We start from the raw sequence: 27,734 nt of genomic DNA, 5'->3' as shown, positions 1-27,734 counted from the left end.
AGGTCAGGGCTGTAAACAGGTTGTGTCCTATTCCACAGGTGAGGAAGGGAGACTGAGGGGCTCAGAACCACAGCCGCACGGCTTGTGTGACGCACAGTGGTGACCGAGACCTGGGCCTTCAGAGGCATGTCTGGTGGACTTTTCCCCATATGTCAGACTCCTGTAGACTTGATGGAAGTCACATTCTGGTAGGAATCGGGTAGCCCAGCTTTCTGGCTTTATCATGGGGTGCAGAGGTGGTCTCACAGGTAAAAGTAAAGATGATCTGATTGGCCTTTTCCCATGATGGTGGCAACCCCCCCACCCCCGCTTTTAATCTACGAAGATTTCAGACCTGGATGAGAGGGTTCTGTGACCACTTCAGGTTTTGCCTAGGTTAGCCACCTCTTGGATTATATACCTTATAGATGTCACACTTTGGTGTTGTTTTTCCTAAACATGTTAATTTTCTCATGCTATGTAAGATGCTGCATTTTCCCCATTGACATATATGTTTTCAGAAACGATTAAAAATATCTACTTGTCGCCTGTGCCCCACAGAGCAGAGCTCCATGTTGAACCTGCTAATTTGTGCGTGTCTGCTTGCTAACGCTTCACCAGCAGCAACCCCAGACAAGCTGCTAATAAGTGTTAAAATACTGCGGGTGTGCATGCTGGGTGATGTCCCAGCTAGCACTCAGGGCACAGACTTCTTCCTGACGTGCCAGGGGTGAATAAAGTTCATAAATATTTTGAGAAGCGTTCACAATATTCTTTCAGTACAGTAAAAAATTTCATTAGTTTGGAATAGCAGGAAGTCACCTAACTTAGAATTATAAGGGAAATTTGAAAGCATTAAAGTATCTCCACAATAAATTGCACTGGGTTGACAGATGATGTACCTGAAAGAGCTTTTTGAAATATGATCTGTGCCCCCAATTTAAGACGTTATTGCCCAGTAGAGGGTTTTAGATGAGCTATGCTCATGGGGATTTAAGAGCAACAATTAACATGCCGCTTCTTAATTAAGTGCTTCTGGGTTGCTGGAGGGGTACTCTCTGGCAACAGTTGCACCCTGAAATTCCTTACATAGCTCTGTATTAATCTGAATGAACCTGAACCTGTTTTGATTACCCTTGTTTTGCTAGGCAGACCCTTTAAACTTCCACCTGTGTAGGTCTGGGGTCATCTCACATGATGAGTTGGTATAGTTCATGGTAAGGCCATCCTCTTGTGGTTCAAATCAAATATTGGGACGTCTGCTGTCTGCAGCAACGTTGGCCAGCTTTCGACAAGTGGCAAAATGTACTTCCTGCCCACAAGAAGTTTCCAGTCCACTATAGAGGACAGACAAAGAAACTGGCCCTGGGGTAGCATTGTCAAGGCCTGGGCTCTGGAGTCAGACAAGCCCTGCTGTTTCCTAGCTGTGGGAGTGAGTGTGTCACTTAACGTGTTCAAGCCTCAGTTCCTTCATCCGTGATGATGATAATAACTACCTTTAGTGTTGCTGTGAGGGAAAGGGAGATGATACAGGTAAAAACTATCAGGCTTAAGTGTGCATGGTTTATCTGATTGGCTGTTGCTAATGTGGGAAAGAAATAACTAAACTACAACATGGCAAATGTCCTGTTAGACCAGGTATGTGTGGTGTTCTGTGAAACCAGGTGGGAACAGGTAACTCCTGATAGGGCGTAGGGGGCCAAGAGAGGCTGGTGTCTGGGGAAAACGTTAGGGATGAAGCTGCCTGTGAGCAAGTCTTCAGTGCTTCTGACTCATTCCCTTGGCAAACGTCTATTGACTTAGGATATACCAGAGACTTCACTAGGTTCTGGGGTTACAGGAGTGACTCCAAGATAATAACCCATGCCTTCCTGGAACCTGCATCCCAGTGGGAGAGAGAAGAAGGGACGCACACACCAGTGCATGTCCGAGCACTGACAGGGAGAGTGTAAGGCCGATGCTGGGAATATGAAGTAATTAGATGTGCCTAGAAAGTAGGGTGCACGGGGTCGGGGGAAGGAGCCATGGAAGCTGAGGAGGGAAGTAGCACTCACTTGTGAAGGGTTCTCTGTGGCCTTCTGAACAACTCCGGCAGCAGTGGGGAGCCGTGGGAACCTTCATCTTTTTCTTTTTTTTTTGCGGCACACGGGCCTCTCACTGCTGTGGCCTCTCCCGTTCCGGAGCACAGTCTCCGGACGTGCAGGCTCAGCGGCCATGGCTCACGGGCCCAGCCGCTCCGCGGCATGTGGGATCTTCCCAGACCGGGGCACGAACCCGTGTCCCCTGCATCGGAAGGCGGACTCCCCACCACTGCACCACCAGGGAAGCCCACCTTCATCTTTTTCCTTAAATAGGAAGTTCATTTTTCTTCTGCTCTTAATTTTAATACCTAGTCATTATAGAAAATGTGTAGCAAAATTAAAAAGTAAAAGAGAAATACCCATAGCCCCACCACTCAAGAAAAATTTGTCTTTTGACTAACTTCCTATCAGATTTTTCCTCCATGGGGTGGATTGGTTGTGATCGTGCTGTCAGTACAATTTATTCTGGTTTTTCTACTTACTACAGAGTAAGCATTTTCTCAATGTCATAAGCAGCACTTTTTCAGCTATATATCTAGTCGAGAGAATGAAACCCTGTCAACTTAGCTCCTTCTTTTGGATCTTCAGGTTGTTTCCAAGTTCTTATTAGCATGAAGAATGAAGGTTTAGAGTCCTAATATATGAAAGCCTTTCTGCATGTAAGATTATGCTGTGATGATAGATCGCCATCATTGTGATTACTGGCTCAAGGGGCTGGGCATTTCAAAGGCGTCTGAAATGCATTGTCAGAGTACTTGGCTAAGAGAAAGCGCTGGCTGAAAAGGTTGTACACCTTTGTGTGTCCCAGAGACGCCTGGAACCTTGGTGGAGGTTGGAATCCGAGCAGTTAGCCGATGTGGCCTCTCCTAGGGGTGGTGGCACTGCTGACAGAGTGACAGGACCTTGCTTGAGTGTGAGGTGTGTGCCTTTATGGGGGTCATTAACTTTAGCAGGAGATGATGCTGGTTTGTAGATGAAGATGACATGTGTGGTTTAGGAACTCCCTGTTCTCTGGTCCCCTGTGGTCCTTACGATGTAACCGTTCACTTAGATGTCACTGTTCCCGTTTGGATGGAGTGCTCGAGCCTCTGATACTGGGCATGAGCATTTTTATGTACCTAATTACTATTGAACCCCATTAGGTAATGGGGTCAAGGGAAAGGGGCCTGGGCAGTGGCTGAGGCTTGGGCCAGGGACGGGGCCCGTGCCACAGTGGGGCTTAGGCAGGGGCGCCTGGCACAGAGCACTGCAGTGGGGCTGGGGGTGGTACAAGCCTCCTGGGCTCGAGTGAGACAGAGCAGAGTGTGACCCGGGGCTGGAGACACGGGCTCTGCAGTCTGCTCCAAGTCACGGTTCTGGCTCCTGCACCAACTCGCCCAGCAACCTGGGGGCAAACTGCTCAAGCTCCCTCTGCTTCACTTTCCTTAGGAACAGGGCCAGTATCTTTTTACTTTCTTTTTTTTTTTTTCTTTTTGCGGTACGCGGGCCTCTCACTGTTGTGGCCTCTCCCATTGCGGAGCATAGGCTCCGGACGTGCAGGCTCAGCGGCCATGGCTCACGGGCCCAGCCGCTCCGCGGCATGTGGGATCTTCCCGGACCGGGGCATGAACCTGTGTCCCCTGCATCGGCAGGCGGACTCTCAACCACTGCCCCACCAGGGAAGCCCAGGGCCAGTATCTTTTTACGTGCAGCACTAAACGATATTTTTCAGGCCTATATATGTAAGAGATATCAATTTAAAGCAAAGGCAGAAAATGATGAAATCAAAACCCAGAATAAGTAGTTACCTCTTAACGTTGTTGAAAGTTACACAGTGGTGTGGCTGGTGGGAAGTCCTCAGGAAGAGTCAGCAGAGGTGGTTGATGATGACGACCCTTTATCTGAGGGCCCTCAAGGTGTTGGAGTTTTTTCTCCCAGACCCTCTGGGAAGGGTTGTGGCTTGGGGTGGTGCTCTGCCCGTGACAGGTGGAATCACTTTTCTGATCATTTCCCCAGAGCTCGTCCTTTGGAAAACATCTTTGGCCCGGGCCTTCAGGGCCAAAGACATATCCTCAGCCCCACCTTCCTGAGCTCTTTAGGAGCTGCAGGGAGAAGCGTCGGGGGGATGCCCAGGTATACCCTGACCCGGCCATGCTGAGGCTGGTCAGGCCCAGTGTTGGACCATGGAGTAGCTTCCCAGGGCCATCTTAACCAATTACCACAAGTTGGGTGGCTTATGTAGGGGAGGGAAAATAGCTTTTTCTCTACCTTTCTGAGTTCTCTACCTTGCTGAGATCTCCTGTAATAAAAGATTGACAAGAGAAAAACAGAAGTTTATTGACATGTATCACCTCATGTATAATGGGAGATATACATGGGGTAACAATGAGTAACTCTAAGAAGTAGAGATAGAATTCAGGCTTAAATACCACCTCAGTAGGGAAAAGGGAGGGAGATGTAGGCCTCTTTGGAGAGAATAAGGGATTTTTAGGGAAGGTGAATGGACTCTTTGAAGAATAGATGGCAGGAGTGACAACAAAATTTGTCTGGGTGTGCTGTCGACTTCCCATCTCCTCTCCCGAGGTGAGGTGAGTCGGTCTTCCCTGGTTGATGAAACTGCAGGGGAGGGATTTATACAATTGAATTGCTTTTCGAGGTTTATCTTGGGGCAGATAAGGGGAGTTCAGAGAAAGCCTCTGCTTGCATTTGCTGTTTCTTGCCTACAGCTCCAAATAATCATTATCCCAAAGTGGCTTATTTCGCTGCCTTTCTTTCACTACATCAGAAATTGATTCTTTAACAGTTCCGGAGGTCCGAAGTCAAAACTGGGGTGTTGGCAGAGCCGTGCTCCCTCCGAAGGCTCCAGGGGAGAATCATCCCTGACCTCTTCTCACTCCTGGTGGCTCCAGGAATGCCTTGCCTTGTGGCTACCGCACTTCACACATACCCCTGTCTTCTGTGGCTTCTCTTCTCGCTCTTATAAGGACACCTCTCATTGGATTTAGGGCCTACCCATGTAATCCAGGATGATCTCAACTCAGTATCCTCAATATCCCCATGTAAATCTGCAGACTTTTTCCAAATCAGGCCATATATACAGGTTCCCATGACTAAGTTGTGGACATAGCTTTTGGGGGGCCACTATTCAACCCCTTTAGGCCAGAGGTTGGGTGTGAGTTCTCATGGAGGGGACTGAAGGGTAGGTCTACTCTGACCTTGCCCTCCGTACCCCAAAGCATGGACACTTGGGGCAGGGCATGTCGGGTCTGGCTTTCTGGGTCTAGCGCCTCAGCACCTTTCTAGGAGACACCGGAAGATGGAGAGAGTTCCCATCAGAGGCCGCATTAGTCCAAGCATCGGTGCGCAGGATTGCCAGGGTGTCGGGATCGCCATCGCTGGCACACCTTGGCTCCCAGACTTTCTTGAATGGATAGCAGTTGGAGTTCACGTGTGGTGTTGGTACAGTCTTTAGTCCAAAATCTCTTGGCTTCTCATGTAAGCAGGTGAACTTGGTAGTAATTGTAGCCGCATTTGAATTTTTGTGATAAAGTGGAGTGAATGGCTGTGAAAAAAGCAGCTCTGTGGCCCGCGAGAGAAATTGTGTGATTGTGCAGATCAGGTGTAGCTGAATTTCAGTTACCAATAGTATCTATTATGTAAACAGGCCAGCTATGTGAATGTAAATAGTAGAAATCAAACAAGAAGAGAATCTATGATTGGTCCCCATGGAGGTCAATGGTGGGTTATATTTCAGGATTAACAGTCAAGCTAAAGATAGTCTTTCCCGGCTGTAAAACTACAGTTGACGGAGCAGTAATTAGATGTGAGTTTGTTCTCCTTTCTGCCTTCTTTGGGTCAAAGTGCTGTTAAATTATTTGGTGATACTTGTTCTCCCTCTTCCTTCCCTCCCTGTGTAGCTTTCCTTATGCCCCTGCCTTTCTTCTTCCTCTTCTCAGAGCTCTCCTGTGCTGTTGAAAATCTTATTGCCCTGTTGAGAGGAACTTGTTTTCAAAGTGGTAGCAGAGGGATTCCATCCAAAAGTTGAGGTGGTCTTTGCATCCAGACTTTTCCATCCCAGAGTTTTACAGATTGGTCTTCTTGAACCACGTTCCCTCTTCGCCACCATGGGAAAGGATGCCAGACTATTCCTTGGCTCTATTCCAAGTGTGTCAACAGCCAGTTAATTTCCAGTTCACCAAGGGCAGAATAATCTTGGGTAAACATGGCTGTTGGAAAAAAGCAAATATTGGTCTTGGCAGTTGTAGTCTCTCAAGTGTCTGGCCCCTCTTGTGTTAGTGAACAAAAAAAGAGCTACACCAGAGAGCGTGGCATCAAATACCACATCTGGTTAAAGAATATTGGTAGAAATATATAAATGCAGGACTTGTAAAAGATAATATGATTCTCCCTTCCTCACTCCATCCCTCTCTGAACAAGTCTGAATCTTCCTTTAGCCCTTAATTTTACTTGTTTAAGCCTGGGCTTCTCAACTGGAGCCCATTGACATTTAGGCCACATAATTCTTTGCTGTGTCGGGGGCGGGGGGGGGGGTCCTTTACATGGGAGCATGTTGAGCAGTGTCCTTGGCCTCCACCCATCAGATGCCGGAAGCGCCCCTCCCTAATTAGTTGTGGCAACTAAAAGTGTCTCCAAACAATGCCGAATGTCCCCTGGGGGGCAAAATCACCACTGGCTTAAGCCAATCCTTTGCAAAGTGGTAGCACATAAGGTGTCCTGAGTTTGGTGATGGAAGAGTAAGGGTGTGTGTGTGTGTGTGTGTGTGTGTGTGTGTGTGTGTGTGTGTAGGCTGGGGAGGGGTGGTGGTTTGATCTCTCAACCTTAATGCTTATTTCTTCTTTTTAAATTTATTTATTTTTGGCTGCATTGGGTCTTCGTTACTGCGCGTGGGCTTACTCTAGTTGCGGCAAGCAGGGGGCTACTCTTTGTTGCGGTGCAGGGGCTTCTCATTGCGGTGGCTTCTCTTGCTGCGGAGCACGGGCTCTAGGTGCACGGGCTTCAGTAGTTGTGGCCTGCAGGCTCAGTAGTTGTGGCTTGCAGGCTCTAGAGCACAGGCTCAGTAGTTGTGGCGCACGGGCTTAGTTGCTCTACGGCATGTGGGATCTTCCCGGACCAGGGCTCGAACCCATGTCGCCTGCATTGGCAGGCGGATTCTTAACCACTGCACCACCAGGAAAGTCCCAATGCTTATTTCAACCCAGCTGTGCTGAATATGGTCATGATGTGGGTCTCACAGAAGTGAGGGTAGTAGGTGATTATCAAATCAAGGTTATCAGCTGTTAACTTTTAGAGCAGGCTTATTCCCTGGCTTATTGTCATTCCTCTGGTGGCTTTAAGATGGGGATGCCAGTCACATCGAGGATGCCTGACACTTGGCACCTTTCCGTTGCTTGATTCCTCATCTGGGCAATAAAGCATGACAGGAGTCTGTTGGCCATCACACCTGTGAATCAGTCAAAGTTAACTTCATGTCATTGGAGGGGAAGGTGCCAAAGTTGGCTGTCAAGGAGACACACTGTTTGGGCAGATGTAGTTCCTGGATCTTCTCAAGCGTGACTGCGTGTATGTACAGCCAGCTAGTCGTGCTTCCTTAGAAAACTTAAAGAAAAAAGATTCCACCCCTATGGAACTGTTGATCTACCTTTAAAGCCTTAGGCCTTTTCATCGATTAAACACACTTTCAGAGTTTCGAGTGTGTTGCAGTACTGTCATCAAACTGACACAGCTAGGTTCCAAACAATGTACTGTACCTTCACGTATTGCCTCTCCTTTATTTGTTTTTGGTTTTTAATTGGAAATTGGAAACATCTGCAGAAGGAGAACTCAGTAGGAGCTCCTGTGTAACCATCACCCAGCTTCAGTGATCATTAATGTACAACCCATTTTGTTTCATCAAGAACCCCTCCTGCTCATGTGATTAGTTTGAAATAAATCCTCAACATTGCATTTCATCTGTATATATTTCAGTATGTAACTCTAAAAGATTGGGGCTTTTTTTTTTTTTTTTTTTCCTTTTTGCAGTATGCGGGCCTCTCACTGTTGTGGCCTCTCCTGCTTAGGAGCACAGGCTCCGGACGCGCAGGCCCAGCGGCCATGGCTCACGGGCCCAGCCGCTCCGCGGGCACGAGCCCGCGTCCCCTGCATCGGCAGGTGGACTCTCAACCCTTGCACCACCAGGGAAGCCCTTGATTGGGGCTTTTTTTTTTTCCCCGAAACATAATTATCATCTCTAAAAATAAATGAACCCGTATGAAACCTAAAAGCGCCTTCATACTAAATATCTTGTTGCATTTGGTTGATACGTCTCTTAGGTCTCTTTTAGACTTCTCTATGCTCCTCTTCATCTAATCACGATTTTCAAGGGCAGAACAGGTACCGGAAACCGTCTTTCATTCTCTTTGTGTCTGGTGTGTTGGTATGTGGAGGTGCTATGCCTGGTGCCTGACCTGGCAGGAACTTAACAGGTACCTGCTTATCTTCAAATTCTGTGAGTTCTTCCGTTCAGGTTCTCTGGCTTGACGTGGGGGCACAGTCATATTCTCAAGGGATACTCAGCTGACAGGTATCTTGAATTGCCCGGCAGCTCCTCCGCACACATGTGCGCTTAGGTGGGCTGCTGTCAGCCTCCCCTCCCCTCCCCTCCCCTCCCCCACCCTTAAATGAGGCTTTTTAAACCTACTCTCTGCCCAGCATTTCTGCGCCAGCATGTGTGGTAGCAGCCAGAGGTCTGGAAGTCCATGAAAACCGAGTACCTAGTGACCGAGTGTTCTATGAGTGACGAAACTGAGCTCGGCTGCTTCCTCACACTTTGATTCCAGGCTCCTTCATGGGCCCTGCCTTTCCTTAGCCACTGTTGCCTTGGCGGGACACTTCCAGGGCCCTGGGGTCTGGAGGAGGGGCCTGACTCCCTGCTGCCACCTCCCAGATGCCGGTCCTCCAGTTTTCCAGTTAACCACACCCTGAGGCAGGTGTCGGTTTTCCCAGAGGTAGCACCCCTCTCGTGTGTCCTGATGGCACCCCACTCTCCGCTCTTTGACCTCCCCGAAACCTCCCTATGGACACCCCTCCTTTCCTTGCAATCTGTTAGGCTCCCCCGCTTGCACTTCCTCCTTGACTGGGGCTTCCTGAGCCTTGGAGGACGAAGGCTGCATGGCTTCCCCTGGGGACACTGCTAGAGGCTGGTGACCGCACACACTGGGAGCCACGGCCTCTGCTCAGCCTCTTCCCACATGGCGTCCTTGTAGGGGCCCCTGCTCCCCACACACACTCAGGTTCTCCGGGAAGCACGCAGACTTCTCAGCTCGCTTGAGTCCCCTTACTCCACCTCCTCCTTGGTGCCCACTTTTCATAGAGAACACCCCTCCTACCCCCCCATGGAAAGCAGAGGTCCCTAAAGTACCACCTGCCCCACTTGCTTCCTCTCTCCCTGCCAGTGTCCAATGTAGGGTGGAAGAAGCTCCCACTCTCCATCTCCCCAAGGTCTGCTTTCTCTGGGAGTCCCCCTTCCCCTCCGGGCTGTGGCTTCTTTTCTTCAGTCTACAACTTGCCCAGATCCCCCAAGATTTTAGCATCAAAACCCACCATCCCCGTAACCCTGAGGGTTATGTGTTATTGACCCGTTTTACACAGGAGGACACGGATGCTTAGCTGCCCAGGCACACAAACAGCTGGTGAGTGCTGGCTGTGGGGCAGGAGCGCGGATGCCTGACTCCTTGCTCAGCCCTTGACCTTGGGTCACAGTCACTGAGAAGGATACAGCCTTCTTGGGAGCCTCTCTGTGGGCTGGTACAGGGCCTAAGGAAGGAAGGAGTTTTGAGAGGGACTGTGATTGAAGTGACTGCCAGTGCGAGTCATTTGATGCTTAAGCTGCCTAACTCTGCCCCTTGATATTTTGGGTACCATCTGTCTTGCCATCTCGATTGTGAATTCTTCAGGGGCTGCTTCTTCATTTTTCTGTCCCTCAGAACATTTTGTATGTGGTTGGTGTTTACTAATGGGCTTTTTACTCACCTAGAAATCTTTAGCTTTTAACTTCAACCTAGAAGGCTTTTAAAAAACACCATGACTTGATTCTTTAATGAACACTTGACATTTTTGTTCAGTTGAGGTGTAATCATTCCACATGTGAACTTTAGTTTGTTTATAATTTAATATTAAGTCAGGACCCATCACTTGCATATTATATCACAGTGTGATTTATAATCCATGGCATTTTATAATTGAAGAAATGCGGCATTGTAATTGTAATTGTAATTGCAGTGGTAAAAATATTATAGTGTTATAGACCCTAATCCTAGCTATGTCATGGACATAGTTGTGCTTTACTCACCCTCTCCTAAGTGGTGGTTTTTCCTCCCTAAGAAGGTAGTTTCAGCTCCCTTTCCCCTTTATTACCTTCTGCCTTCCAACTCCTACAGATGTAGAATGAGATGACCAGAAAATGGAGGATTCCGGTGAGTTGGTTTAGGGTATTGTTTCTGAAAGGAACCATTAGTAATTTAATTTACAATTTGTTTTGGGCTGACCTGCTTTTGTTTATCAATAAAAAAATACAAAAAAGAGGAAATATTTGAAAAAGACATATAAACTATAAGCGCTTTTATTTTTATTACATTCAAGCAACATAAATACTTTGTCAGATTGCTATCGAAATTTCCAAATGTTTACTCTCAGTTACTATACTTGTGTTATTGCAGACCAGTCACAAACTAGTTGTGGACAGACCACCCTGTGGATAGCACTGGGCTAGACGATGGAGGTTGTACTTAATTCATCAATTTCCATGGAGTCACTTTTATTTTTATTATTATTATTTTTAACCAAATCACTCCAACTTATTCTGATCTCTGCTGATCACAAAGAAACACAGCTGGGAAGAACTTTAAAGTCTACTGACATTCAGAGGTCAGGTGGAATGTTTGTTTGACTTTCCTTAAAAAAAAACAACAGTGTTCAACCCCCATCTGAATGAACATAATCAGATGTTCATTATTTCATCCATTGGAAACCAATAGAAGGCAGGTAAATGGCTTTCCTCCTTCTCCTTTATGGAGAATGCCCAGCCCTCCTTTGTCTTATAGTAGAAATATGGGTTTGAATATTTTCTCAGCTGCATAGAGTGAAATTCTAATACCCAAGGTCATAACAGCCAGAAGAAATGTTATATTCTGATTGTGAGATAAAAAATAGGGATTGGGAATTGCTTTTTAAATAGCACAGCATTACAATGTTTTGACTCCCAGTCTGATGGGGTCTATCTGGTGATTACGTGATATTCTATGCTCAAGGTAGCTGTGATTGTATTACTGGAACACTTAAATATTTAAATCTTAATGGGAATTGGCAGGAACCATTAGGGGAAATACACAAACTAATTCAAAAGAGAAGTCCAAGTGAATTAATTTTAGCTTTAGGATTGTATTCAAATAACACCAGTTATGGTAGGTTGACATGAAACCTATTCATGCTGTTGTGAAAAGGAATTCAAATCTAGAGAAGCACTGCAACTAGAAATACAATGTGAGACACGTAATTTTAAATTCTTCTGTAGCGACATTAAAAAAGGTGAAATTAATTTTAATGTTTTATCGAACCCAGTACATATGAAATGTTAACATTTCAAAATACAGTATAGAATTTGTTAATCGGGTATTTTATATTCTTTTTGCCTTCAAAATCGGTGGACTTTATACTCATTGCAGGTCTCGATTTGGATTAGCCACATATCAAGTGCTCACTGGTCACATATGGCTTGTAGCTATGATAGGTAGAGAGAAACAAAAAGTCCACAGTGAGGTAGATAATTGGCACGATTATGTGAGTAGTTTTATATTTCAATTACGATTTGGTCCAAAATAATTTCAAATGATTTCACAGTTACCTTAGAGGGGACAGCAGTGGACCCTCTGGGGAGTCATCCCTTCTCCAAAGGCCTCTGGCTACCTGCATTCAGGGGTTTTTCTCGCAGGTCATTTCTGTGGACAAGGCTGGTTAATCTCACCCAAGGGTAGGGAGGGAGCCTGAGAATTGCTTTTACTTGTTTTATAAGGGCAGAGACCAGGATAGAAGTCAAGCAGGATACTGCTTTATATTTTTTGTTTTTTATTTGAGAGATTGAATTAAAAACAGATAATGGAGTGATTTCTTCTTTTTAATCTCTTCTCTTGTTCCTGGAGAAGACTTGGCTATCTGAATACTGTATACCTTACTAATTGTGTTTTTTGGCAAAGGGCAAGTAGAGGCTAGGTTACCTCCAGGAAGTGAGGCTGGTGCTGGGCATAACAGAAAAACGGAAAAGGGAAGTAGAAAGTCCTAGCTGTGCCCAAGCAGGTGGGCGTGTGAGCATCAGATCCCTCACGTTCTGATTTCCCTCCTTGGGAACAGAGGTCTAGTGGGAGGGGCTCTGGGGCTGTCCTGCCCACAGTCACCCAGACAGCTCTGTGCTGCCAAGAGTCATAACTCAGGCCTGCTGAGTCTATCTTGGGTCATCTATATCTTACTCTGTGCAGTGGGGACAGAGGGAACGAGATGGCCGTAATGTTATTGGATAAGCCTAGATTTTTTATTTTTTCTAAGTCTATCTAAGTCTAAAATAGCTTTATTAAGCATTCTTATTTAAAAATTCTAGTTTTATAAAATACTTACATTGAAATGGGATGATAGCTGGTATTGCTTCAAAATAATCTCCAGTGAGGGAGATTTGCACAAGGAAGTAAGAGGGGGTTTGGATGAAATGAGAGTGACTATGAATTGATAATTGTTGGAGCTGAGTGGTGAGTAGTTAGGGGTTCATTATTCTCTTTATTAGCTATTTGAAATTTTTAATAGAAAGCTTTAGGTTTTTAGATGGTGTATGAGGTTGTAAAGAAAACTCTGAAATTCTATTATCCAAAAATAATGACCATTAACTCGAAAACATCACTTGAAAACCATCTACTGGACATTCCCTTGTGTGAAAATGCCTTGAAGAAATACAGGAAAGGTGCGAGTCCTGATCTTGCCCTTAGAGAGATTTTATTCTAGTTCCAGAGCCCAGAGATCACACACCTGGAGGAGAAGAAAGTCAGTGTTGGCTGCAGGCGTGTTTTTACCCCAGGCCTTATGCTTATGTGGTCCTTTGGTTGGCTTGTGAAGGAGGTTTCCCCTTCTGCCTTTCACAGAGGAGTCAAGTGAGGCTTTGGAGACCCCCACTGCCCATATGCACTCGGCATGAGTGAAAGGGAACCAGGATGCCACTGGCCTTGGGTGACTCGGCACCAGTCTCCATGCTGGCTACTTGAGGGTATCTTATCTATTGGAGTTGTAGAGCCTTGTGGAACCAGAATTAGAAGGAATACAATATAATGAATTGCGAGATTATGCAGAGAGGGCTTCCAAGACCCATGAAAACTGAGAGGACAGCAAGAGTATGGGAAACCACGTGGGAAGGGAGGCTGCTTGGGAAAGGGGGAACTTGGAATGACAGATCAGGGACAGGAAGGAGGACACATATGGTTCAGGAGGATTAGTTTTCAAAATGTTCTACGAGGAGGAAGAAATTTCAGTGACAAAAGAACTGTTTGTTTTGGGGTATTTGGTTTTGAATGAAATGTACCAAAACGAATATGTAAAGGAGGATCTTTTGGCCAGTGGAGCAAGGATTGGACGGGTTTAGCCTTTTGGAAAAATGTATCAGGTGGCCATTCATGAAGACCAGATCGCACATAGTAAGAGATATGAGGGCAGCAATATTACTTTGGAAGGATGAATTTTGAGGGATTACAGTAGCTACTAATCAGAGCCAAGGGATGACAAGTTCTTATTTATAAAACAGTGTGTCCCTAATTCCACATTATGTATACGTGAGTAGCTAACTTGTTCTTGATTAGCCAATCATCCTCCCGAAAGGCCCCATCTTATTGTCTGTAATACCTATTTAAGTTCACAAGCTGATAAAATTCCACTTTGCACTTCCCTGTCACTTTCATGGTGTCATATGTTGGCTCAGCGCACCTGGGCAACCAGGCTTTGAGGGCTGGAGGAATGAGCCGTTATGGGAGTTCATAGGAGTTAACATGTCTCCTATATAGAAGGCCATCCCTTCTCCTGGCGGCAGCCCTGGGATATTCCATGGTAGTTGATGGGTTTTTCACTGGCATGGGAAATTAGATGGTTAACTTACTTGAAGAAGTAGTATTCTTTGTGTTCTTCAGTTGAATGATTTCAGTACAGAAGAAGTGCTTGAGGAGCTAGTGTTGGAAGAGTAGCCCTCAAATTAAAGGTTGAGGTGGCAGTGAGAATAAGAGTGGGAGAGGATGCTTTTCTCAGGGTCATCTTCTAGCAGGTTGGAGCGCTGTGTAGGACAGCCCTGGTTCACATAGCAGCCTCTGCTACGTGCAGGTGATGTCCAGCTGGCCAGTGGAACCCAGATCCTCCATCACTGCTTCTATGCGCCAAGCCCACCTTGTCTCACTCTAAACCTCTCCCCAGGCTCTGCCATAGGAGTGTCCCTGGCTTCAGTGCCTGGGGGGAATTTGTGATACCCTACCTCACCCTCTTCTTCTTGCTCATTTTATTTCTACTTTCATAGACTTTATATTTTTAGAGTACTTCTAGGTTCACAGCAAACTCAGGCAGACAGTAAGCAGTTCCCACATACCCACTGTTCACACGCGTACACGGTCTCCCCCATTATCAACACCCCTTACTAGAGGGTATATTTTTTACAATTGATGAACCTATATTGACACATCATAATCACCCAAGGTTCATACTTTGCATTAGGGTTCACTCTTGGTATTGTATGTTCTATCAGCTTCGACAAATGTAAAATGACATGTGTCCACCATTGAGTATAACACAGAGTAGTTCCACTGCCCTAAAAATCCTCGGTGGTCCACCTATGCATCCCTCTTTCCTCCCCAACCCTAGCCACCACTGATCTTTTTTACTGTCTCCATAGTTTTGCCTTTTCTACGGTGTCGTTTGGTTGGAATCATGCAGGACGTAGCCTTTTCAGATTGACTTTTCACTCATAATACGCATTTAATGTTCCTTGATGTCTTTTCATGGCTCGAGAGCTCTTTCCTTTTTAGTGCTGAACGATATTCTGCTGTATGGGTGAATCTTTTTGCTCTCTTTGCTGCAGGCCTCTCACCATCATCTCCTAAAAGAAACGCTCTGCTGGTTGATGAATAACACTTGCCTCTCCGTGTGCATCAGGTTGCAGTGTTGGTGCCTGTGTGACTCTGTGCTCTCCCACAGGGTTCCAAGCTGAAGTGAGCATAAGAGATGGTCTTTAGGGGTTAGGATGGGAATAGTTTACAGGAGCGGGCACCTTCTTATACCGTTCTCTAATCGTTAAACCTCAAAGCCTTTGTTTGCTTCGGGATGGGAAAAAAGGCATAATTATGAAATGGTGTAGTTCCTTCATTGACACCAAGCCAAACATGAGAGATGCTGACTCAAAGACACTATGTTTGTGGCAGGAGAGTGAGTCATTGGCCAATCCCTGGGACTAAAAGAGGAAAAGCAGGGGTGGGGGTGGGGGTGGGGTGGGGGTGGGGGTGGGGGTGGGGTTTTAACTGCAACCTTGACCTTGAAGAACCAGGAAGGAAAGCTTATGGAGTGAGGCAGCCCCTTCTCTTCACTGCGGGTGTGCGTGTACACACATACACACACAAACCCCTGACTCCACCCTGACCCTGCTGTTGTACCCCAGCCTCTTAAAGTCCCCTACTCTCATCCCTGGTGTCTCAAAGTTATTAATCATACAACATATGTTCATTAATTCTTCAGATACCTACTGAGCATGTAATGGGTATTACGAACTGAGCTCTGATCTGAGGCAAGAACTCTGCGGGGAGCCATAGCTCCTGCCCTCTGGGAGCTCACAGTCTAGTGTGGGACTATAGACACGTAAATAGATTGTTTTTACATTTACCATATTAAGTTGAAATAAAGATGTGGTCCGTGAAGCCTCCCCGGAGTAGGTAGAACTTGATGGGGCGCCAGGTGAATAGGGGTGTGGGGAGGCCATCGTAAGCGTGGAAGACAGGAGGTCAAAGACCACTGCAGAGGAAGCAGTGCAGAGGGTGCAGGGTTCCAGGAGCAGCATGGGCTCAGTGGTGCTGGGGCACTGATTCCCAGGAAACGTGAGGCGGGCGGGTGAGGAAGTGGGCCTCAGAGATTCCTGCAATTGGGGAGCTGAGGACAGACTCAAATGACTGTCCTGGATGGTTATTCTGGGGTGGAGGAGGGCTGGCCCGCAGGTGGCCCTGGGCAAGGCTGCTGCAAGAGATGGGACTATAGCCCAGCTGGAAGTTGGGAATTACTAGATCGGAGCACCCTGGCATTAACAGCTTTGTAGGAGGAATGGGGGTGGGAAGGGTCTAGTCAGTTTACCAATAATTTTGTGAATGACCAAGGAGGAACTGAAACACTCCTTTCCTGCTCTTTCCTCTTCGTCCCCTTAAAAAAAAAACACAGTTGTTAAAGCTTTTTTAAAAGGCCTTGTCTCATTTTGTCATAGTGAATTGGGTTTAGCGAAAACGTTTAAATTTTTTTTTTTTTTTTTTGCCGGTACGCCGGCCTCTCACTGTTGTGGCCTCTTCCCGTTGCGGAGCACAGGCTCCGGACGCGCAGGCCCAGCGGCCACGGCTCATGGGCCCAGCTACTCCGCGTCATGTGGTATCTTTCTGGACCGGGGCACGAGCCCGTGTCCCCTGCATTGTCAGGTGGACTCACAACCACTGCGACATCAGGGAAGCCCCGTTTAAATTTTTATGTGTTCATTTGAAGATGTTGCAACATCTCAGGGTTATTTTAAACGTTAAGTTCATAACATTGAAGTTCCTTCTAACCCAAAGTCAAAGGAAAATATCCCTTTTTGGGTGTGTGTGTGGGGTGGGGGGCGTTTGCAAAGGATGGGAGATAATCGTGGGAATAAAATGGGCAAAACACACTTTTTGAGAAAAAAGAAATAGGAAATTGTTTGAGAGTGAGCATTTCAAAGTCAGTTTAACATAAAGCTGTAGAGTGTGTCTTTTGGCCAGTTTGTAAAATGAGTTAATGATACACTTATGTAAGCTTATTTATTCATTACTTTATTCAGATAGTCACATGTTTGTGGGACATCCTTGTACCTGCGCTATTCAAGGGCTGGGGGAATAGCTATGGACCAGGGAGAGTCCCTGTTCTTGTGAAGCTTACATTCTAGCTACTCGCGTTACTAATTTAGTTTTATTGATACTTTTACATAAAGACACATACATATAAGTGAGAGAAGGGGAACAGTGAATTGTAGAACCACAGGGAATTCAGGGCATCTCTCAAGTTGTCCAGTTGTGAAAAGCATCTAAAGACTGAAGGAGGTAAAGCAGTGTAATTAGAGCACTTCCCTAGCCCTCCTAGTAAACACGAGTTTCTCACTACTTTGCATTAATATCGTTTGCACTGTGAACTAATCTTTAGGGGAGTGGTGCCTGGTCATGTCATTGCCAGTGTGGTGGGGCAGAGTGAGCCTTCAATAGTCATTTGCATAAAAGAACTAATTTTAACATTATTTTCCAAACTGTTGCCTGGGCACTTGTACCAAGACGTAGACCACAAAGGTAAAGGGATCTGTGTACAAATAAGGTTGGGGCCACTTATTTATAATCCACATTAGCACATTAAAGTGTCCAAATTGTTCTGCATTAGCAGAACTCCTTAATTTGGTTTAAACCAGCATTTCACACATTTATATTAAGAACTTTTTTTTTGCATGTAACACCTCTTAGTTTTTAGTTTGCTGGAATGCTGCTTTTAGAGGCATACAGACGGATTTCTGGAGCCTTTCTGCCTGCAGAGGAGAAGGCCATGTATCATTCCTCATCTCTGAAGGTCTTGGGCATTGGTGCTTATAGCTTGGCTTTACTGAGTTTCCTTTGACCCCAGGACCCAGCCTCTAGCGGAAAGTCAGCCAGGGGAAGCCATGAAAAGAGAATTGGACATTTCCCCCTGGAGGCAGATACCTTCTGACACAGTAGAGCTGGACTCTAATCATTGAGCTGTGCTTTCAGTGAAAATGTTCTCGGGGTTTCAGAGAAGAAAAGAATAATCCTTGCCAAGTGGTAGAAGTTGGAAGAATTTTGTTTTCACAATTCGTCCTCTTTCTCTCTTTGGCTCTTCCTGTCTCTATTTTATGGCTACTGAAAAATTACTTGGTTTCTTTCTTCTTGGATTTTGTTTTTGAACTATTAGTAATAAATGTGTCAAATGTTAGTGATGACTTCAAGCTAAGAGTAGTATATTCTGCTCATGTTTGGCTAAAATCTAGTGGATTTCCTGCTGCTTTGTTTGGTCTTACCCTATTAAAGCACTTGGGATGGTTGCCCATACAGGCCCATCTTCTGTTGTTTATGCTCGTGTAGATGGTACCGGACAAAGTTTGAGCGTCATGTTACACTGTTATCCATCTTTTTTTTTTTTTTTTTTTTTTTTTTTTTGGGGGTACGCGGGCCTCTCACTGCTGTGGCCTCTCCCGTTGCGAAGCACAGGCTCCGGACGCGCAGGCTCAGCGGCCATGGCTCACGGGCCCAGCCGCTCGCTCCCATGTGGGATGTTCCCGGACCGGGGCACGAACCCGCGTCCGCTGCATCGGCAGGCGGACTCTCAACCACTGCGCCACCAGGGAAGCCCTGCTATCCATCTTTTAATGAAATCTTAGGACAGATGTGTTCTTGGCTGCTTGGGGTCTGACCACATAGTGCGATTTCAGCCATATGCATTGTGCAGGCCCTTCATGGCTTGAGATCCCCTTGCCTCCTTACATCCCCTCCAACGTGGCCCCGCCTTCCTGTGGGGATTTCGTGTCAAGGGAGACGTGGAAAACAAAGAGCCCGTAAAGCTCTCATGGTGAAAAATTGCCGTGTAGAGTCTCTCTCAGATTACTTAATGTGTTTTGCTTCTTTAATGCTGTTCAGATGATAATCAATTAAAGATGTACCATTTATTGGACACTTACTGGGCTCCAGGCACTGTGTTAGGAACTTCACCCATCCATTTTAATTTCATTTCTCCATCTGAATTATCTGAGTATTACTATCTCTGCTCTGGTGACGAGTGACCTGGGACTTGGAGAGGTGTGTGTAAGCTTCCTCAAGGAAGTAGGAAGTGGTCCAGGATGCAAAAACAGTTAAGTCCTGCTATTGGTGGCAAGCATTTGAGCCAGCAACTTTTACTGCTTTTTGGTCACATCTACATATGCCTCTCAAAATACTCCAGAAGAAGTAGAACGTGGGAGCTGCCAAGTGATTTATCATAGGAGGAGGCTGCTTGAAGGCAATGTTCCTTGAAATAACAGGCTCCTGGTACTTTTAAAATAAGTTTCTATTTAATTGGAAGGGTCTTATTCATGTCTTATTCAAAATAAGCATTTTGAATAGGTAAGTGTCCTACATAGAGACATATTCTGTTCCAGGCTTCTCTAGGGACCTTGCTCTCTGATCAGGCAGCTATGAGTTTCTACCTGGGGGCAGTTACCATCACAGCTCCTGCTGAGCTGGCGCTCAGCAAGACCATGTTTGACTCTTGAGCATTACTCATTGCTTTAGATGTATTACAACCTTTAATCCTCACAACGGCCCTTATTCTGGGCGTTACTACAGAGGAAGAAACTGAGGCACACCGAGGCCAAACAGCTAATAAATGACAGAACCAGGATCAATCACTTTACTTTAAACCACTGTGCTGTTGCTTCCCTTAAATGCAGATTTCGGTGTCATAAATCCTAATGCATCTCAGCCTCAAATGTGGATTTACCTGGCTCCCCTTTCTATCTATTTAGAAAGGTGTGCCCCTGCCCTGAGGAGGGCTCAGAACAGAGGCCAGCAGCTGGCACTGGGTGGCCTGTGGGTTTGAGTTATGCCCTGGAGGCACAGATACTTAGTTATTAGATTGTTCATCTTTAAAACTGGATAGTGGTTTTTGTCCTCTTTCTACCTTCTAGGGAAATTTTTTGGGGGGAGAAGGAGCCTTCAGGAGATGAAGGGAGATTAATTAGATTTGTATTTGACATCCAGCACACCTCTAAAAGGAATTTGTATATTTGTGGCTTTTTAGCCAGGTTTGTAATTATGGTATTATGAGGATTCATGTATTATATGGAACTTCTGAACCTTTAAAAATAGGGCAAGGAGAAAAGTAAATTTGTTTGCTGGAGATAAATTGAACATAATGGGCCTATTATGGGAATACATTTCTATATTTTCAAGTCTTAAGTAGAATAAAAAAAGCTCTTCATATAGAAATATAACCCAATAAAAATAAATCTGCAAAGTGGTTAAAACTTGATAATGGAGACTATTTTTACCATAGAAGTGGCCCATCTGGACAAATATGTCCCCTTTGTTTTTATTCTTATTCAAATAGTCTTTTCATCAGTTCTCATATAAGTCAGGAACAAACCCCCCTGCCTCTTGAAGTCCTGCTCTTGCCTTCGTTGTACTAGTTCTGAGCTGCTTGCTTCAGTTCCTTCGGCTGTAGGTCATAAATAATACATGACATTATATACGATAAATCTTCATTCATGTGATTACAAGATTTACTGTTGTGTTTTCAGATGGAATGGGATGATTGAGAAGGTGGAAAATAAAAAGCAACACTGTATTACATGGTGTGCCTTTGGTCACAAATAACAAACTCACTTGAGCTAGCTTAAGTAAAAAAAAAAAAAGAGAGATTTATAATAAGGATACAGGTGTGTCTTAGGAACTTAAAGGCAAGGACAAAGTGGCCCTCAGGAATGAACAGGAACCAGAGAGGAGGAAGGGAACTCTCTAATCAGTGTTCACAGCGAGCACACGTGTGACACAAATGTCACTAAAGGAGGAGAGAGAAGGTGACAGAAGGGAAGTAGAAATCCATGCAGTGTGTTACTTTATACTCCAGCATGAGATTAAAAAGCAGCTCCACTGTGTTCTTTGGAAAAATAATTCTTGCTCGTTATATGAAATTCAAACAGTACAAGAAAAGCAAAAAATTTTTTAAATTTGGATAGCCAGGGGCAACCATAACTATCTTAGCAAACATCCTTCTAGGCATGTATAAGGACATCCAGCAACAGACGTGCACGCGCAGAAATGATATCCTACTTTGTGTGGTCATTTACCTGTTTTATTCATTTACCTGTTTTACTCACTGGTATGATATTCTCATATCAGTATATATTAATAAAAACTTGTTTACTTGACCTCATCTATTTGTGGACCTTTAGGATATTTACTCCCCACTCCCTGCCCCCAATGATTATAAACATGCTATGTCTATCCATTTTTCCACTTTCACAATAATCTACTTTGAGTAAATTCTTAGAGAAGAATTGCCGTATCACAGTGTGTGGCATTTTACATGCTGACATAGTTGCCAAAGAGGCTACATCACGAGCTAAGCCCATAACAACAGCTACTGTCAGTCTGGGCATTGTTACCAACCTGATAGGTAAAAAATAAGAGCTAGGTTTTCTAAAGTTGTATTTTTCCATTGTTAGTATAGTTGAGTATCTTTTCATATGTTTATTACTATTCTATTCTCGTGGGAAGTTCATTAATTTGCTTTGTCTGTTTTGAGGTGGAGTATTAATTTCCTTACTCACTTTTTTTTTTTTTTTTTTGCGGTACACGGGCCTCTCACTGTTGTGGCCTCTCCTGTTGCGGAGCACAGGCTCCGGACGCGCAGGCTCAGCGGCCATGGCTTACGGGCCCAGCTGCTCCGCGGCATGTGGGATCTTCCCAGACCGGGGCACGAACCCGTGTCCCCTGCATCGGCAGGTGGACTCTCAACCACTGCACCACCAGGGAAGCCCCTTACTCACTTTTAAGACATTTTCGCATAAGGATAGCAACCTTTCATATGTCTCTTGTATGAATATTCTACTTAGTTTCTTATTTTATCTTTTGACCAAAGTGTCTAGATTTGTTTGTTCTTTATTTTTGATTTGTTTTTGCCTTCCATGTATTTGAGATTTTAAAAATGTTGTCAGCCAAATGTCTCAGTCCTTGAGTTTCACATTTTGATGTCATGTTTAAAAAGGCCTTTCCTATTTCTGTATTATAAAACTATTCATCTGTATATTTTTCTAGTACTCATTTGATTCTATTCTGAGTTTATTCTCTTTAAGTAGAGAGAGAGTGCTAGATTTTTCCCTCCTCCTAAATAGCTAACCATCATCATTTATTAACTAGTCTCACATACCTACCCAGATTAGATTACATGTACTTGGTCTGTTTCCTATGAATACTTGGTTCTACAGCTGTGTGTTTATTGTTTCATTGGTTCATATATATGCTGTTAGACCATTGTTTAGTTGTGGCTGGCCCATTTTGTTTGCTTCTGCAATTATGGTGCTTCTCTGCTTCAAATTGGGTTTTCATGAATAAGCTGCTACATGCTTAGTTATCAGTGCCTCAGAAAACTGTGAACGAGATGGGAACAGTTGAAACAAGAAGGGACCACTTCACTGATGGGTTATAGCAACTAAGGAGGAAAAAAGTGAATAAGACAAGAGCTCATGGATGCTGATTTTTAGAAGGAATCAGAGTGCAGTGCCAGTGATTTTTGTTTTAAATATAGGTGGGGGCAGGAAGGAGGGTGTATATATTTCAGCTTTGTTTAAATTCAAAGCCTTTAAGCATTCCTATAACAGGGAAGAGAATAATGTGGTTTTGCTTCAACTGTAACATAATTTTGGTTTTCAAAATAAGTGTCTTGGGACCTCAATTCCCTGTTGGTGAAGAAAATTCCCAGCCCATGTGTTGCAGCGGAAATTCATTGTTTCCTGAGTTATTTCCTTTCACGCTTAGTGTGAGGGAAATGACCAAATGTATAGATTGAGATTTTTTTTATTTTGAAAACTGATGTGTGTAACATTACTTGATTCTGATGATTTTTATTATTGTTTTAGGTATCGCTGCTGAAGTCTTCTCAGATGCTTCAGGATATCTTCAGGGAAATCGACTCTACATAAACTGAGAATTTAGGTGAGTCCTTTAAAAAAATACTTTATTATCCATTGGCCACCCTCTTGCATTGGTAAAGTTTTACAGAGCGTTAAAACATTGTCACTTCATACTGTCTTGTTTGATTTTTTTACCACAGTTCTGTGAGACAGGAGTGTAGCTGCCTGGTGTTATTACTTCCATTGCTGTGTGATTTTTTTCCACCTGGTAGTTTGGTGGGGGGGGGGAGGGGAGGGCCTAGACGAGGGGACGAGCAGCTGTTTTCTTACCCTATTGCATGAATTCTCATTCATTCCATATGTTTGCCTCATAATTTTGGGGGTGGGGAGGGAAGTGCTAGATGAGGAATTAATGTAGAAACTTCCAGTAATCTTTGTCCTAAAACCATTTGGTAGTTCCTGGAGCTCTCCAGGGATGATACACAATTGCTAAAGCGTGAGATGAAGTAAACTTTGGTTACAGATTATTGGTTTACCCCGTCTGGTTGTCCTGGTTGTGGCTGCCTGCACCCAAGTAGTGTGTGTGAAGTGCCCTGGGCAGAGACAAAAGACGCTCTTCTGCAGGTCTTGGCTGTGCCTCAGTTAAAGTCTGACAGGTTAAAAAGAATTGGTTCATGCTCCTACCCTCCAAACCGTATCATGGCGCACCAGACGTACCAGTTCTGTTCTTGACCAGCTGTGCAAGTGGGACAGGTTAATCTCTGCCAGTCTCCCAAGTCCTTATCTGTAAAATGTAAGAGGTTGGCCCAGCCATGTCATTCCCACACTTTTAGGTTTTGTGCAATAGAGATAAAACATTCAGGACCAGTTTTTACTACATATTTGGGCTGTACGTAAACAAAGTTGGTAATTGTTGAAGCTGGATAGTGCATGAGAGTTCTCTATTTATATGGTAATCTCTCTATTTTGTGTTTAGATTTTTCATAAAGATTTTTTTTAAAAAAATGTTGGCCAAAAGTTCGTTCCGGTTTTTCCATAACATCTTACAGAAAAACCGGAACAAACTTTTTGGCCAGCCTAATAACTACCATGTACTAACATCATTTCACGTAAGAAGAAACATTTCAGTACTAAAATGTAAGAATGTCGTGAATTTGTCTTTCGATTGTATGTGTTTAGCGTTGTGAAAAACTCTTCATTTCCTTCCTCTTGTTGCTCTGGTGACCACTGAACTGTTAGCCATGAACTAGCGCTGGCCTGGGGACTGGTGTTTGGGAAATATTGGGTGCATGACTGATAAGGGCTCCTCTACCTCTAAAACTGTGTCATTCCTCGAAGCAGGAAAGAAATATACTCTAGTTATACACTGGTTGTTTCCAGAAAATACTGTGACAGCTGGCATGGTTGAACACAGAGAAGTCAGAAGTCAAACAAAGACAAGGATTGTTATGCTGGAAAACCCAATTAAAATGGCTCATCCATGTGAGCGTTAAATTTAGCTGTGAGCCACCTTGCAGTCAGTGTAAAAATGAAACTTGACAGTGTGTTGAGCTGTCTGATAAAAACATACAGAATCCTCCCTTCATACCACTGTGGGCAGCCTCTGGCCAGGTGGTATTTGGCAGATTAGTGTCTGTCTGCCATGTGGGGATGCTGAGGAGCTAGGGGTGAGAAGGGCTGAATGTCTAACTCTGGACACAATTGCAAATGCCAAGTGTGAGGAGTGCAGAGATGGGTAGGGGGTCAAGTACATGGTCGAGAGTTATGAGCTGAGGGCAGTGGGATCAGATATATACAGGATAGGAAAGAGTTAAAGGAGCTGTCCTGCCCTGGAAATCTTCTGGATGTCTTGGCATGGACGTTGTCTTTTGAGGATCTGCAGACAGCACTAGGTGGCCAGTCTAGCTAAAGGGCCGAGGCACAGTGCATAGGAAACACGTCAGATGTATACCTTTCCCATAGATTTCAGATTTCAGATCCAAAAACAGCATACCAAGTGTATTCTTATGCCATGGGTCTATAGAGAATGGATGAGTATGCTTCCTGTTTACTTCTCCTTGGAGTGTGGGGATGTGTTGGAGGGTAGGATGGTAGAGGACAGAGGCAATAATGGACCGAATTATTAGGACAGTGAAATACCGTGAGGAAGGAGGAGCCAACAGTCCCACATAGTTTAAGATGCCTGCCTAACCCTGCCTGCTTCAAAAGTTCTGTGAAGTTAACCATGGTCTTGTTGATTGCAACATGGTGGTTCAGTCCTTTGAACTCCTCCCTCAGTGATGTCTGGCTTTCCTGTGTTCTAACATTCCTGTTTTCTGGGAAACTTAAATGAAATGTGACAGACTTACCAGTCGTTTTCCCTTCTGTCAACCGAACACTTTTTTTTTTTAAAACACAATTTCATATTGTATTCCCAAAGTATAATTTCCTCTTTACTCATATTTCCATGTATTTTTTTTTAAAACATCTTTATTGGAGTATAATTGCTTTACAATGGTGTGTTAGTTTCTGCTGTATAACAAAGTGAATCAGCTATACATAAACATACATCCCCATATCTCCTCTCTCTTGCGTCTCCCTCCCACCCTCCCTATCCCACCCCTCTAGGTGGTCACAGAGCACCGAGCTGATCTCCCTGTGCTGTACAGCAGGTTCCCACTAGCTGTCTATTTTACATTTGTTAGTGTATATATGTCCATGCTACTCTCTCACTTTGTCCCAGCTTACCCTTCCCCCTCCCCACGTCCTCAAGTCCATTCTCTAGTAGGTCTGCGTCTTTATTCCTGTCCTGCCTCTAAGTTCTTCATGACCTTTTTTTTTTTTTTTTAAGATTCCATATATTTGTATTAGCATACGGTATTTGTTTTTGTCTTTCTGACTTACTTCACTCTGTATGACAGACTCTAGGTCCATCCACCTCACTACAAATAACTCAATTTCATTTCTTTCTACAGCTGAGTAATACTCCATTGTATATATGTGCCACATCTTCTTTATCCGTTCATCTGTGGATGGACACTTAGGTTGCTTCCATGTCCTGGCTGTTGTAAATAGAGCTGCAATGAACATTGCGGTACATGACTCTTTTTGAATTATGGTTTTCTCGGGGTATATGCCCAGTAGTGGGATTGCTGGGTCATACGGTAGTTCTATTTTTCGTTTTTTAAGCAACTTCCATACTGTTCTCCATAGTGGCTGTATCAATTTACATTCCCACCAACAGTGCAAGAGGGTTGCCTTTTCTCCACACCCTCTCCAGCATTTATTGTTTGTAGATTTTTTGGTGATGGCCATTCTGACTGGTGTGAGATGATATCTCATTGCAGTTTTGATTTGTATTTCTCTAATGATTAATGATGTTGAGCATCCTCTCATGTGTTTGTTGGCAGTCTGTGTATCTTCTTTGGAGAAATGTCTATTTAGGTCATCTGCCCATTTTTGGATTGGGTTGTTTGTTTTTTTGTTATTGAGCTGCATGAGCTACTTATAAATTTTGGAGATTAACCCTTTGTCACTTGCTTCATTTGCAAATATCTTCTCCCATTCAGAGGGCTGTCTTTTCATCTTGTTTATGGTTGCCTTTGCTGCCAACACTCCATTTACTGCCTGATTTGTATGCTTCAGTTGGGTTGCTTCCACCCTAGGGATATTTATTTCACTGCCTTTTTGTTTGTTTTTGGAAAAGCTATATCAAACAACAATGATGACAACAACAGAAACATTTATCTTAAATGTATAGGAATATGAGAGATGATCTGAAATGTTGACGTTTCTGGAAGTGCCTAAAGTCATGAATAAATGCTCGAGGAACTTTTATTTTGACATAAACTAGAGGAAGTAGAATTGCTTTAAGGGATCTGGGCCAGTCCAAGTCTGAATAAAATTTAAAGAAATGAACAGTGTAATCAATCAGTCACGTTCTGAGCCTCTCAGAAGGCCGGACCATACTGGGTGAGATGTTGTAGGGATGGGCAATTAAGAATGTGAGACAGCCATGCTTCTCAGGAATAAACATGATGCTTTAAAGCATTGCAAGCATGTTAGGGAGATGAGAGAGACTGATGGAGAGGAGATGGAGGGGAGCATATGATAAACGATTTGTTTAGTGTTTAACTTAATGACTCATGGTATATTCCAGATTTGATCATAGATCCAATAATGTGAACTTATCTCCATTTTCCCTGCAGGCTGGTAAGAAAAATATTTTAAAACCGATTTTAAATGGAAAACATTATTTTTGGCCCTCTGGGAATTTTTAGTTCCCAGTGTTGTTTAGGGAGGGTATTGAATCTGTAAAATTCAAGGCAGGATCTACATAGCTATTTGTTATCTCTGTATCTGTAACTTAAATGTTATATGATGTCAGAAAAGATAAGTTGTTCCTGTGCTTGCTTTTTCTTCATTAAAAATGTAATCTGTTATGCACTTTGTCTTCCTGCCATCCTCCATTAGCTGGATTCCCTAGGTTACTCTGCTTTGTCGACTGTAGGCATTGCGACTTGCCACCCGCTGTGGGCTCCCTGAGTGGCTGGGAGTCCTAATTAGCACATGTCACTGATCAGGATTTCCAGACATGTGCTGGGGTCCTTCCCTCTGCAGTCTGTACTCGGTAAATGTTTCAGAACAACAACAATAACCATTTCCAGATTGTTTTTCGTAATTAAATTTAATCCATGGGTGTTGTAGAATGTGCTGTTTCTTAAGCTTTTTGCCTAATTATGCTCATCAGTTAATTTCTTTCAAAGTTAAAAAGCCCTCCTGGA

At 44.3% G+C, this 27,734-nt stretch overlaps 1 protein-coding gene across 2 annotated transcripts in view; it reads left to right on the top strand.

The window, feature by feature from the left end:
• Positions 1–27,734, top strand: part of TLN2 (talin 2) — a 440,641-nt gene that overhangs the window by 158,331 nt on the left and 254,576 nt on the right. For both annotated transcript variants that reach the window (XM_032622981.1, XM_032622982.1), the window contains exon 3: positions 22,978–23,053. The gene's annotated coding sequence lies outside the window, so the exon portion shown is untranslated. The remainder of the gene's footprint in view (positions 1–22,977; positions 23,054–27,734) is intronic.

The sequence above is a fragment of the Phocoena sinus genome, chromosome 2 (assembly GCF_008692025.1).
Source record: "Phocoena sinus isolate mPhoSin1 chromosome 2, mPhoSin1.pri, whole genome shotgun sequence".
NCBI lineage: Eukaryota > Metazoa > Chordata > Mammalia > Artiodactyla > Phocoenidae > Phocoena > Phocoena sinus.
The sequence above is the reverse complement of the archived record's forward strand: the minus strand, read 5'-3'. Positions and strand labels throughout refer to the sequence as shown.